This window comes from Belonocnema kinseyi, chromosome 2 (assembly GCF_010883055.1).
Source record: "Belonocnema kinseyi isolate 2016_QV_RU_SX_M_011 chromosome 2, B_treatae_v1, whole genome shotgun sequence".
Classification (NCBI taxonomy): Eukaryota; Metazoa; Arthropoda; class Insecta; order Hymenoptera; family Cynipidae; genus Belonocnema; species Belonocnema kinseyi.
In genome coordinates, this window is record NC_046658.1 from 57,969,522 (window position 1) to 57,983,118 (window position 13,597).

The window sequence follows — 13,597 nt, forward strand, 5'->3', positions numbered from 1 at the left end:
TTTCTTTTAAGTATTGGATTGGATCTATTTTTATTTCTGATGTTTAGATTTTTAGAGTTATTCATTATGGTGTTTCTACATGCCAGTCGATGATGAATGCGAATGAAAAATGTGAAAGTTGAATCGAACTGTCCTATAATAACCACAAACGACATGATTACATAAAGTTCAGTAACAGTCGATAACTTACAGGATTCCTATTGATGTACAATTAATTATTACTCTCATTACTGTCTGTAAGTAGAAGAATATCAAAAATTCGATACAAGTGCAAAATACATTAAATTACTGTGTCAATGCATATTTTTATTTGCAGAAAAAATTTTTTAATGCAAAATAAATATTTCAAATAACTATTTCTATGTTAAAAGTTTTTGAACAATCAAATTCAATCTTTAATGAAATTTTATTTAATTTTTTTAATTTTTCAGTACTTTACAAAATGTTTTCAAGTTTCAAAATATTTTTATTCTCCTTAAAACATCTAAATTCCTGCAAAATTAAAAATATTTGTCAAAAAGTTTAGAAATTATAGTGTCCCAGCAGAATATGTTCAAAAACGAAATTATATCCCAAAATTAAAAAAAAAACGCAAGACACTACGAAAATCAAATTACTTATTTGAACATTTTTATTTACAAAATTAGGGATGCAGAAAATTCGTAATCTTTATTAATAGATAAATATACATATAACCTAATTAAATATGGCCAATGGATTTGTAATAAAATCCTTTTCTAATTTTTTAAGCATATGGTCAAAAAGTTAAGACACGAATTGTTGATTTATTATTAAAGAATCATGTACCTTTATAATATAATAATAATATAATCAATTGCTGATTATTATATTTATTAAAATAAATGCAAACTTTTTGTTCTACGAAAGAGAATATAAGTACTAATAATACTATATACTCTTATGTTTTTATCCTTCAAAACATAGTGTCCATCAGACGCATGGAATAATAAAAGTGCGTAAAAGATAAAAGCAGTGTTATAACAGCAAAATGTGAATCAGAGTTAATATTCTGCCAGTAACTTTATATTGGAAATGGTGTGTAAATATCATCCATGAGAAATATAGCTCAACAATCCACACTGAAATATCCCTATAGAGACTGTATTAAAAGAACAAGATATATCACATGGGTGGTAAAAAAATTAGATTTTCGATTTTTAGTGATCGTCCTCGCTAATTTGTTCGTTTTCCTGAAAAAGAAATATCCTATTTTCTGTTGTTTGAAATCGGTGAACATTAGCCCATTCCCCGGCAGCGGCGCAGCCAGGATTTTTTTTCGGGAGGGGCTTCGATTTTGTTCTGGAGGGGGCTTCGGGTTATGTTCTGTCAAAAAGTGGGGGAAAAGGGAATCGTATAATAAAAATACTTAGTTTTGGTCGGGGGGACTTGATCCCCCAAGCCCTCCCCCTGGCTACGCTGCTGTGCCCCGTACTTTTGAAATTAACATGGGAAAAGCTTAGTTTTTGATCAAATGTAAAAAAGAAATACTTGTTATTTACTTTTAATAAATTAAAATTAAGTCGCCTCTTAAAGCATGATAAGGATATTTTCCAACAAAAAGCTTTTAATTTTAAGCTTCCCAAATCCCATTGTATTGTGCCTGGAAAACGCCCTTAAAAATGCAAAATAGAAGTTTTAATTTTGATGCAAAAATCGTGCTAAAGACGTGTTTCTACTATATAAATTATAAAATTCGATAAGTGACAAGACTCATTGTATTTTAAAAGTAATTTTCATTTATTAAAGCAATTAATATTAGTTTAAACCGTTTTTTAGGTAATCATGCAAAGTTATTATTTTTTGGAAGTAATGGCACATTTGAAGAATTTTTGTTTATATATTTTTTAACAATATTTTGCAATTGTTTAAACAATTTACATTTTTATAGTTTTTTACAAAATCGTGATAAGTTATTATTTTTTGGAATTAATTACACAATTAACGAGTGTTGAGAGTAACCTTTTGTTTAGGACATTTTGAAATTATTTAAAGTTTTAATTTTGTTTAAACAATTTCATGTCCCTATAAATCGTGAAAAATGATCATTTTCTCGAAAGAATGACGCAGTTAATAAATGACGAGGATGAGATTTTGTGTGAAGCCAGTTTAAAATTATTTGAACCATTTTTATTTGTTAAAATAATTTTTCTCCCTGTATATCTTGAAAAGTTACTATTCTTTGTGATTACTGATGCATCTAATGAATTTTAAGAGTAATACTTATTGTGGGAAACAGTTTGCAATCATTTAAAGTATTATACGGATAAAAATATTTTCTGAAAATTTTTTTCAAATTGGGAGCGTAGATTTATGAGGGTAGCATCTAACTTTTAGTGCAATTAAGAAAGGGCTGACCATTTCGAAGCTGAGACAAGTAAAGTCAAAAACTGCATCTTGTTCATGTAAAACATATCTCAAGGTATTGAAAGAGTAACATATTTTAGCATGACGCTTAAACGGTTCTAACAATTTTTTTTTAACTGAGACGCGATAGATGGACACAATACAGAGGTACTGTGAAAACCTTGGAATTTTTTACCACCCTATTTTTAGAAGGAAAGTCGTAGAAAAAATTTAAATTTTGAACTGGTTTCGGGTTAGAAGAATTAAACGGTGAAGATGTGGCAACAGCGCTAAGATTAGACATCATGCACGGTCGATCACATTGGTCGATCACATGTTGTCAATGGGTCAATTATATGATGTTTTTCGAGCACAGTTTGCAACGTTGTCATATCTTCGGACGCATCATTGTAAACTGTGAGTGTACTTATCCATATACTTACTTCTTCCCTGTGTCACGACAAGCCCAGCCAAAAGCTTCGACTCCGAGCCGAAAGAAGAATGTAATTAATAAAGGATTTCTGAACGCAACTGCATAATTTTTTACTTTTTCAACTACCAAAATGTAATGACGTATATTTTAATATGTAATATGGGGTATGAGAACATGGGTTAAACAAATTCTCACATTATCGTAGGACTAACTTTTGTGCAGGACTCCTCATCTGTATGATACCTTAAACAATATGCCCATAATAATGGCCATTAAGGTCATGTGACACAGCTAAATACCTATATTACCGACCTCACTTTTTCAGTTCACTGAATGTTTTTTTGAACCTAAGAACTTTTTTGTAAATAAAATATCGAGCTGAAACTTTGGAAAATGTATTAGAATACAATAAAGTACGTTTAGGTACTGCATTTTGGTAGGAACTTCACAGAAAATTATTTCATCTTTTTTCTGAACCTCGCCATTTTTTGAAGGTTCGAACTTTTTTTATACATAAAATATCGGTCTCAAGCTTTGAGAAATGCAAGAGCCGAAAGAAAAATACGTTTAAGTCCAAATCTTAACAATAAAAGATGTAAAAAAAAAATTTTCAACTATCAATTCCATCGGCATCAGCCGGTAACGTTGTACAAGAAAATGCGAACCCTGGCGCCACTAGACGAGACTCTAGAGGGTTCGTAATTTTGTATACAAAGTTACCGGCTGATGCCTTAAATTGTCGAAAAAATGTCGAAGTTCAGAAAAAAGATGAAATAATTTTCAGTGAAGTTCCTACCAAAATGCAGTACCTAAACGTACTTTATTGTACTCTAATACATTTTCCAAAGTTTCAGCTCGATATTTTATTTACCAAAAAAGTTCTTAGGTTCAAAAAAACATTCAGTGAACTGAAAAAGTGCGGTCGGTAATATAGGTATTTAGCTGTGTCACATGCTCTTAAGTGGGCTATAAAAATGCGATCCAAACACTGGCTTTTGAGATATCCTAACCTAAAAGTGCAAGAAACACTGTTTTTTGTAGGGTTGTGAGCAATGAAACGTTTCATTGTAACATTGAAACTTTCAAATGTTTCACAGTCAAAGTTTCATCGTTTCATGAAACATAAGGGGGGAAAGGTGAGAACTGCCATATGCGCATACGCGGAAATCGGATCAGGTTAGGTACTTGTTACTCGTATCGTATGCCACTTTGTCGCAAGTTTAAACTTTTTTAAAAATTTTATTCAGTGTTTCTCAATGTTTCTCAGTGTTAACCATGTAACTGTATTTACTATAAAACTCAATTTTATTCATATATTTTTAGTATTTAATTTAAGGGGAAATTATCAAAATGTATTACATTAGTTAAATAATTATTTAATCAACGATTACTTGAGAAAATGTGAATTGGTTTGAATTTTCCCGCCACCGTCTTTGAAACATTGCAATGTTTCACAAGACCTTGGAAGTTTCATGAAATTTTTCATTGAACCAAAGTTTCATGTAATTTTACAACCCTAGTTTCTTGACATGTTTGAGGTTATGTTGCAACGCCCAGTTCTTTCTCAAAATATCATGCAAAGTCTTTTGAAGTAAAAGTCTTGCTCTTTCAAATACCGTTTAGTTTTCTCAACTATCTTTTTTTTCGTCGATATATTCAAATTTAGACATTTTCAATCACGTATAATATCAAAAACATACAGAATCTATGTAATTGAAAATTGTCAAAATTAAATATTTCCACAAAAAAAAGATATTTGAGCAAACTCGACAGCATTTGAAAGAGCAAGACTTTTACTTTAAAATGTTTTGCATGATATTTTGAGTGAAAAAAGTTGGCGTTGCTACATAACCTCAAATATGTCACAAAACAGTGTTTTTCACATTTTTAGGTTATGATATCACAAAAACCTGCGCTAGGATCGCATTTTTATGCCCATATTCGGTTTCAGCGGCCTGAAAACTACGCGAAATGACTATGCATACTCAATCCAATATTATATAGTAATATAACTATAGTCATTTTTCAGAATTCGGAGGGAAAAATTTGTTAAAGAAATGACATTCTTTTAAATAACTGTATACTTCCTTTCACAAAAATATCATTCTCATCATTCATTAGCTGCGTTATTAATAACATAAAGTAGTAACTTTTGAAGTTTTACAGAAAAAAAACAATTGTTTAAACAAGTAAAAATCGTTTTTATAATTGCTAAATATCGTTAAAAAATATATTACTCTCAATATTTATTAATTTTGTCATCCTATTTCTAGAAATTAATAACCTTTCACGATTTACTGAGCAAAAAATATTATTTAAACCAATCAAACTTGTTCATAAAATTTAAAATTAGTTTAAAAATACTTTTCAATTTGTAACTTATTGATTAAAAATAATTTATATTGAAAATTTTCAAAAAAATACCGTCTTTAGTACGAACTCTTTCTATTTTCAGCTTTTAATATTACAATTGATGATTGTTCAAAGCATGAATTTTAATTTTTATATTAGTAAATAGTTTCAACAACTAATTATTAACTACTCCTGGTATTTTATCATGTTGTCCTAGAGAAGTCCACTTTTCTTTAAAAATGTTACTGGTCGACAAAAATTATCTGCTGCCATTGAATGCAACATATCATTTCCAAAATATCACCTTTTTTCAATAGCTACAATGTTTTTTCAAAGAATCTCAGAACAGTAGAAAATGTCGACTGTAAAAGGTTTTCAAATATCAGGAAACTCACGTCATAACTAAAAATGACTAATTCTTGGGTTTTTTAGGTGTCTGTTAACGAATTGGAAGTCAGATTTTCAAAATCCCAAATGACTACCCATTCATATCATGAACATCGAGCAAAAAATGGTTACATATATAGTCTGTAATATTGATAAAGCCATTTTGAATTTTTTTAATATGGACTAACATAGTTTACTGTGATTCTTAATTTAAGGCACTTAGTGATTTCTGTTATCAAAGGTAACAAAAATACACCAAAAACTTGTAAGACCGTACAGCTCGGGGCTCTGAAGAAACTTACAAACATTCTACGCAGGTATAAAGTAGGTATACGAGGCGGTGCCGTACCTACATATTGTGGACGCCTGCACCGAAGGATAAGACGATTTGATGCAGTACCGAAAAGCAGTACGGCGCTGAAAAAAAGGGATCGGCTAACGGAGGTGCTGATATCCCAAGTCTGAGTGTGTGCACACCGAGGCCGATGTAACGGAGACGGGTCTTATAAGATTCTGGAGTACTTAAAAACTTTAATTAATTAATTAAATTAGCCAGTAAAAATGCAATTTGTGCGTGCGATTATTAAGGGGGAATACTAGTGTGAAAGCGTGAAAATTAAGTGATTTTCATGAATTTTTTTTGTAGATAGAAATAATTATTTGAGGGTCAGGCAAATAATAATTTATTTAACATATATTCAGCTGTATTTACACAAATTTTTATTACAAAATATTTTAAATTGCATTAGTTATATACATGAATGTAATGACGTAATAAAAAATGACCCCTCCTGGTGGCCACGATACAGCAGTGAAAAATCATCTGAAAGCAAAAAACCAAAAATTTTATTAATCTGTACAACAATTGCTATCGTTGTACGTAGCGGTTTTTTTAATTTTCATTTCTTGAGCAAATGGCGCAGTTTTGAAAAATAAGTTCATTTTGTGACTCCGTTTTTTTTTAAAGGTCTTGAAAAAATATTAATTTTCAGAATTTTGAAAAACGGCTATGTACAACCTTAGCCAATATAAGTACAAAAATTTCAAAAAGAAATTAAGATCGGTTCATTAGTTTTCGAGAAATCAATGCCACCGTCTTAAAAATGTCGTTTCGAGAAAATGCGTAAAGTTTTCATTGCATGTGAGATAGCGCTAGTTGAAATAATATGTGAAATATTGATACTTACATTAAACTGTCTATTCCTGGGCCATCTGATGGTTCATCTTCAGTATTTTCATCATTTTTTTTACCATTTTTTTCTTTTTTTTATGTATTAGCAGCGGCTAATACAAAGGGAAGCGTTGCGCAGTGGGCTGGATCAGGAATTTAATATTCAAAATCACCTACAGCCTACAATTCTTCACCGATTTTCAATTTTCTTCAATAGAAATAATCAGCAATAGTTGCGCAAGAGCATGTATAGATTAGATTTTTTAATTTATATTATTTTCTGTTTTTTACATAAACTATGAAAATATATGTCAAAGCATCTTAGCAAAATAAATAATTAGTGGGTTTTCGAATATAATTGTTATAAACATATTATATTAACAATAATGTCAACATCATGAATTGCTTGCTTGAAAAGAATATTTGAAAGTTGCATTTGCTTTATTTTATCGGCAAAATGATACTTGATCATAAAAATTTGTTTTCTGTTATAATTTGCTTATTTTATAAACAAATTTTATAAACAAATGCAAATTTTGTCCATTTATAGATATAAATTATTCGGTTTTGTTACTGATCGTCCTTAAAATATAGAAGTGGTGATATTTATTATAATTTATTATAAACAAATATGAGTTTAAAGTAGAGTGTTGTTTTACGTAAATTTTGGCGAGGGTGGCTAAAATTTATTTCGTTTTAAAACTACTTTTTAATTTTTTAAGTAATTCAAAGTTTACCCCCAATAGCTGTTAGTTCAGACTCTGCCGCTAGATGGATGCCACTAGATACATTCTCACAAGAAATTTTATTTTTTTATATTATAAGTACAACAGGCTTGCAAGATTGAATTTATTTTTTGTGATCTATCTTCAACTTATTTCGGCTTCGTCATACGCAGGTTTGTGGTTATTATTATTATATTATTAGCGACATTATCATTGTTATTGTTATAATATTATTTGTTCATTCTTGGTAAATATTATTTACAAAATGGACTCTTTTAAAGACACATTAAAGACACGAAAAACTTACTAAATTATTTGCAAGCGAAATACAATCTTGGTGATGTTCGCTTGGAAATAGTTTGCAGATACCTGAGTAGACACTTTCTTACACATTTCTATCAGAAGTGGAAGCCACCTTTTGCTATTAAAAGCAAATTTGAAATGAAGTTTGAGAAGTGGCTTAATTCAGATTTCTTTGTAGACTTTTCAGAGCTGAAGAGAAGTCCTGGAAGAAGATTGAGTACGGAAAGCTTTGATGAAATTTCGACTGCAACATAGAGGCGCAGATTGATGACCATCAAGGAAACTTATTCGGCGATCGAGATTCAAGAAGCATTTCTCCGAATATTGAGAACTACTGGAAGAACAAAAACTGCTAATGCAATTGTGTCTCTTCTAACCGATACCAGTGGTGATTCAGACAATTTTTTTTATAATTCAGGAAAAGAAATAGAATGTTACACTGCAAAAGAAGCTTTAGCTTTAATGGAAAATGCTAATTTATCTAAGTAGCAATACAATATCATTCAATTTCAGGCTAAAACGAGAAATGCGGATATCTATCCTTCGTATTATGAAGTTGCTAAAGCAAAAAAAGAATGTTATCCATCGCAGTCGCAGGTTCATATAACAGAAACAGAAGCTCGCATCAACCTTCAGTCTCTAATCGATCACTCAATAACAGGACTTTTTAAAGACCCAAATTTAAAACTATAGACAAGAGGGTGAAAACTTGTAATTTAAAATTACTCATGAAATATGGCTGCGATGAAGCTTCAGATCAGGGAACGTATAATCAGATGTTTGCGGACGAAGATTCGTCAGATACGACAGTGTTTACCTTATCGATGGCACCATTATGCCTGAAGGTAAATGAAAGTTCAGCAGTTGTTTGGAGCAATCCTCACCTTGGGTCTCCTAGACAATGCATACCAATAGCATTTATATTCGCCAAGGAAACAAAGGAAATGACAAAAACAGAAATTCAAGAAATCAAACGCCAAATCAAAACATTGAAGCCAACGAAGATCATTACACCAAATAACGTCTACATAGTCAGAACTGACATGAAATTGACTATGGTAGATGATCAAATCTGTCTAGCACTCTCTGATACACTTTCATCGGTAAGCCGCTACATTTATGGGGCTAAGTTAAGCGAAGTGAACATACTTGATCGTGTGAAGCTGAAAGAAGAGATAATCACCAACTTGGAATATGGTATTTCTCCTTTACATACAAAGATGCGATCTTTTTAATGTATAATGCATATAGCTTGTCGCTTAGATTTTAAAAATAGATGTACAAGGACAGAGGAGGAAAAAAAGCAAAGGGACGCTGCTCATACTCGAATATGCAAGGAGTTTAAAGAAAGGACTGGTCTGAACATAGATCAGCCAAGGCATGCAACTGGTAACTCGAATAGTGGTAACACCGTCAGAAGATTTTCCGCGGATCCTGACCTAGCTGCTGAAATAACAGGAGTGAATAAAGAATTGATTGTTAGGTTTTCTCAAATTTTGCAAATGTTGACAAGTATGTAGCACGAAAGTTCCTCCCATGTTTTTTAACAAGTTCGCATTTGAAACTGCACAATTGTACGTCAGTCTTTACCCGTCGTATTTTATGCCTCCAACAGTACACAAAACGTTGCAACATGGAGCAACGGTTATGCAGCATTTTGCTTCCAATCGGACAGTATTCAGAAGAAGCTGCAGAAGCACGTAATACAGATTTCAAGCGGTTCATAGAATTCAACACACGAAAGTGCTCTCGAGTTTCGACTAATGAAGATTTACTGCACAAGCTTCTTGTATCATCTGATATATTAATTGCCTCTTTAATGCAGAAAAGGGGCAAGAATGAAGTTCAAATGGATCCTGAAATTCTTGAAATAATTGACAAGTACAACCTGGAAGCTAAATCTTCTAAATCATCACAAAACATTACCACTGATATAGTTTGAAGGCGATAAGAGAGAAAAACGATGAATTTCTCCCCATAAATGTCCAAACAATGCATTTGTTTCTATAATTTGTTTATGAAATTAACAAATAATATCGAATCACAAGTCTTTATCACTAAACATCACCACTTATATATTTTAAAGATGATCGATAAGAAAAAACTATTCTTTCTATAAATGGCCAATGTATGCATTTGTTTATAAAATTTGTGTACAAAATAAACAAAAATTATCGATTTATAAGCCTGTATTACTAAGAATCTCCAATAATACAATTTGAAGGCGACAAGAAAGAAAAAAATGGCTTTCTGACCATAAATGTCCAAAATATGCATTTGTTCATATAATTTGTCTATAAAATAAACAAATAATATCGAATGACAATTTTTTATCTTTAAACACTACCACTTCTATATTTTAAGGACGATCAGTAACAAAAACGAATAATTTCTGTCTATAAATGGACAAACTTTACATTTTCTTATCAAATTTGTTTATACGATTACTTTCTGCACATACATGATCAAACTATGCTTTTGTTTATATAATTTGTTTATAAAATAAGCAAATTATAGCAGAAAACCGGTTTGCATGATCAAGTATCATTTTATCGATAAAATTAAGCAAATGCAACTTACAAATATACTTTTCAAGCAAACAATTCATGATGTTGACATTATTGTTAATATAATTTGTTTATAACAATTACATTCGAAACCCCACTAATTATTTATTTTGCTAAGCTTCTTTGACATATATTTTCATAAAAAACGAAATTAATTGAATTATTTATTTATTTGCAGATAAATAATAATAAGTGAAAAATGACTCATTTTGTCTCTTTGTTTGCTTATGTAATAAACAGCAAATAATAAAAATTCACAAATCTAATCAATACATGCTCTTGCGCAACTATCGCTGATTATTTCTATTAAAGAAAATTAAAAATCGGTTAAGAATTGTAGGCTGTAGGTGATTTTGAATAGTAAATTCCTAATCCAGCCCACTGTGAGTTATAACTCTCTATCTGCACTTATTGTATTGGGTATAGCTTCGTCAATTTTCAAGATTTTAAGTTGATAGTTTTTCTACATATTTTTGAATATATATACTTTAAGAAAATGCAAAAAAATCAATTTTTTTACCAGTCACAGTGGTGTTCTCCCTTAAATATTTCCATACTATAAGTACTAAACGTTTTATGGCACTGAAAATGCCTTGAAATCGTCTGAAAGCTCATGAAATCCTATAAATTTCTTTCAAACTTCGTGAAACCCTTCAAAATAATTTCAAATCATTTGAAAAGCTTGAAACTGTAGGATGACTGGATAATCAAGAAAAATTAAATTCCCAACACTGTTAAAATGGCGAAAAAGAAAGACCTGTAAAGGCAAAGTTGTCGACAATTTGAAATTCCTGAATTAGAAAATTACCAAATAATAATATTCCCAACTATATTTATGATATTATCGAATTCACAAGTCCCCGATAATATATCATTGTCGAGATAAAATTGCCGAAATTTTAAAATATCGTAAACTTCAATTTCAGACGCAGGAAAATTTTCTAATTAAAAATTTTCCGAATCTAAACAAGTAAAAAATTGTTTCAATAGTGAAAAAATAAGTAATGAATTGAAAAATACATTTATTTAATGGAAACATTTTTTACTTTATCATTTATATAATACTGAAACAATGTTTCCATGATTTAGATTCGGGAATTTTATACTTGAAATATTTTATAGTTTCGGATATTTTATTATTCAGGAATTTTCCAATTTGGAAAGTTTAAATTGTCGACAATTTGATTTACAGAATTGTAAATTTTTTTTTCTGCGTTTTACAGTCGTCCCCAAAATTTGTTTAAATCCGCCATATTCAATTGAGAAATTTTGGAAGTCCGTGAAATTCCATGAATTTGTTTAAAATATCTCACTATTTTGTAAACCTATTCAAATTTTTTGAAATCCTTAGAATACAATTACACTTTTTTAAAGATTCTGCAATCCCTTGCAATGAATACCTCAAAAATACTTGAAGCAAATACAAATTTTGTGATTTGTCTTGAAATGTTGTATAACGTTTTAGAACTGCTTTAAATCATTGAATCTCTTAAAATTCCTTGAAATCATTTTAAATCCCTTAAAATCCCTTAACATTCTTTGTAATCTCTTAAACTCAAAACTCAAATGATTAACTCCTCGGCATTAATGAATAATTAACGGAAATTAGTAATTTTTTGTTATTTAATTAAATTATTTTGTATTCTCTTATTGAAATAGATCATTTAAGATTTTGAATTTGCAAGAAACATGAAATATCTTGCCACCATAACGTAAAGTAATTGAAAGTTAGCAGCAAATTTCATTTTTAAATGTCAAATGTAATCAATGGAACAACTTAAAGTCATTCAAAGAACAATCAAGTTTTCAACAACGATGAGTGTGAGATTTTCGAGATATGTTGTTACACCACTATTTTTAGATAGATATAAAATTAAAATCAATAACTGCAACCAGTAACGCGATGTATCAATAAGAATAAAATTAAAGTAATGATGACTAAATTAACTGCAAAATAATTTTCTCTAATAGTAAATATTTTACTTGATAAAAAAGTTAATTATTCAAATTCACATTGTGAAAACAAATCTATTAATTATTAGTCATTTTTAATCCTAATAAAATCTAATGATGAGATCTGTCATGAAAACTCACCCCTCTTCTGCGTAAACTTCTCCACAAATCAAACTGCACAAATTGCTGCAAAAGAAGATTTAAACCAAGGGCAAAGTAATTGTTTTAAACAGTGATTTTTCAGATCAAATAAAAAAATAAAACTTCACGTATGTCGGTATATTGAGGAAAAGAATGAAACTAGGTACGGTCTTGCAGGTGTAAAATCTGGTAGAGCAATGATCCAAGATGCTGCGGATGGTCCTTTATAAGACAACCCCCCACGCCGAACAACCCCCATCGCGTATAAACTATCCATCCTCGCGCAAAGATGCTAACCAATAATACCTCATAATATCCAGTGTATCAGTATTATCGTTTCGTCACGAAATAACGTCTAACGGGATGGGTCCATGACTAAGGGCAACACTCAATGGGCTATAATAATAACTGTAATTATTTCGCAATTAACATCAGGGCCCATTCTCGCAGTCATTGTGAAGTATTATTAATTATATATCAATCAACCACCAACGCAAATTTATAAACAATATTGCTCACACATGCCTAATGACTCGGAAGTTCTCATGGTCAGGGCGTAGCTTATATTGGGGACCTTCAAGGAAATTTGCAACCTTCTTCTTCCTTTTGAACCTATTTTTAGAACATAGGTTCAGCCAAATTATTTCCTCTAAAGTTTGTACAATTGAATGTTGAAAAAACCTTATAAATATTTATTATGAACATCTGTTGTAATCGTCAGATATTTTAATAAATAGGTAATTAAGATTTTAAGTAACCTCAAAAATAAAATCAATTGCTCACATTAAAATTTATTATTTCTTTTATAAAGTTCTGATGGTTGCAACTTAAACATATATATATATATTTATAAAACAATATATTTTTGTGTTAAAAACAATATATAACAAATGGCTCGTATTAAGAACCCGGTTTCCTAAGATGGGCCTGTTTTTAAAACTACAAAAATCATTTTCTCTAATACTTAATAGTCGTCAATCTTATTCGCAGTGGATTGTTTAAACATTTATTTACCTTTCTGAGTATATTATATGTACAAAATAAATCATAACATGTACACTAAACGCTAAATAAAGTAAATTACAAAATAAGTATACCAAACTTTCACTTTAGTCAAGTTTCGGGTGTTGCCTTCAAATAACCTTGGACTGATTTCGGAGGGATCGAAACATAAACAGTGAGGACCGTCCGACTCGTTTCC

General features: G+C 30.4%; 1 protein-coding gene across 1 annotated transcript in view; it reads right to left on the reverse strand.

Annotated features, from left to right (window-relative positions):
- The window catches only part of LOC117167692 (pro-corazonin), a 66,846-nt gene extending 54,284 nt beyond the window's left edge, over positions 1-12,562 (reverse strand). Inside the window, exon 1 of the mRNA XM_033352815.1 lies at positions 12,397-12,562. The gene's annotated coding sequence lies outside the window, so the exon portion shown is untranslated. The remainder of the gene's footprint in view (positions 1-12,396) is intronic.
- Positions 12,563-13,597: the final 1,035 nt, after the last annotated feature.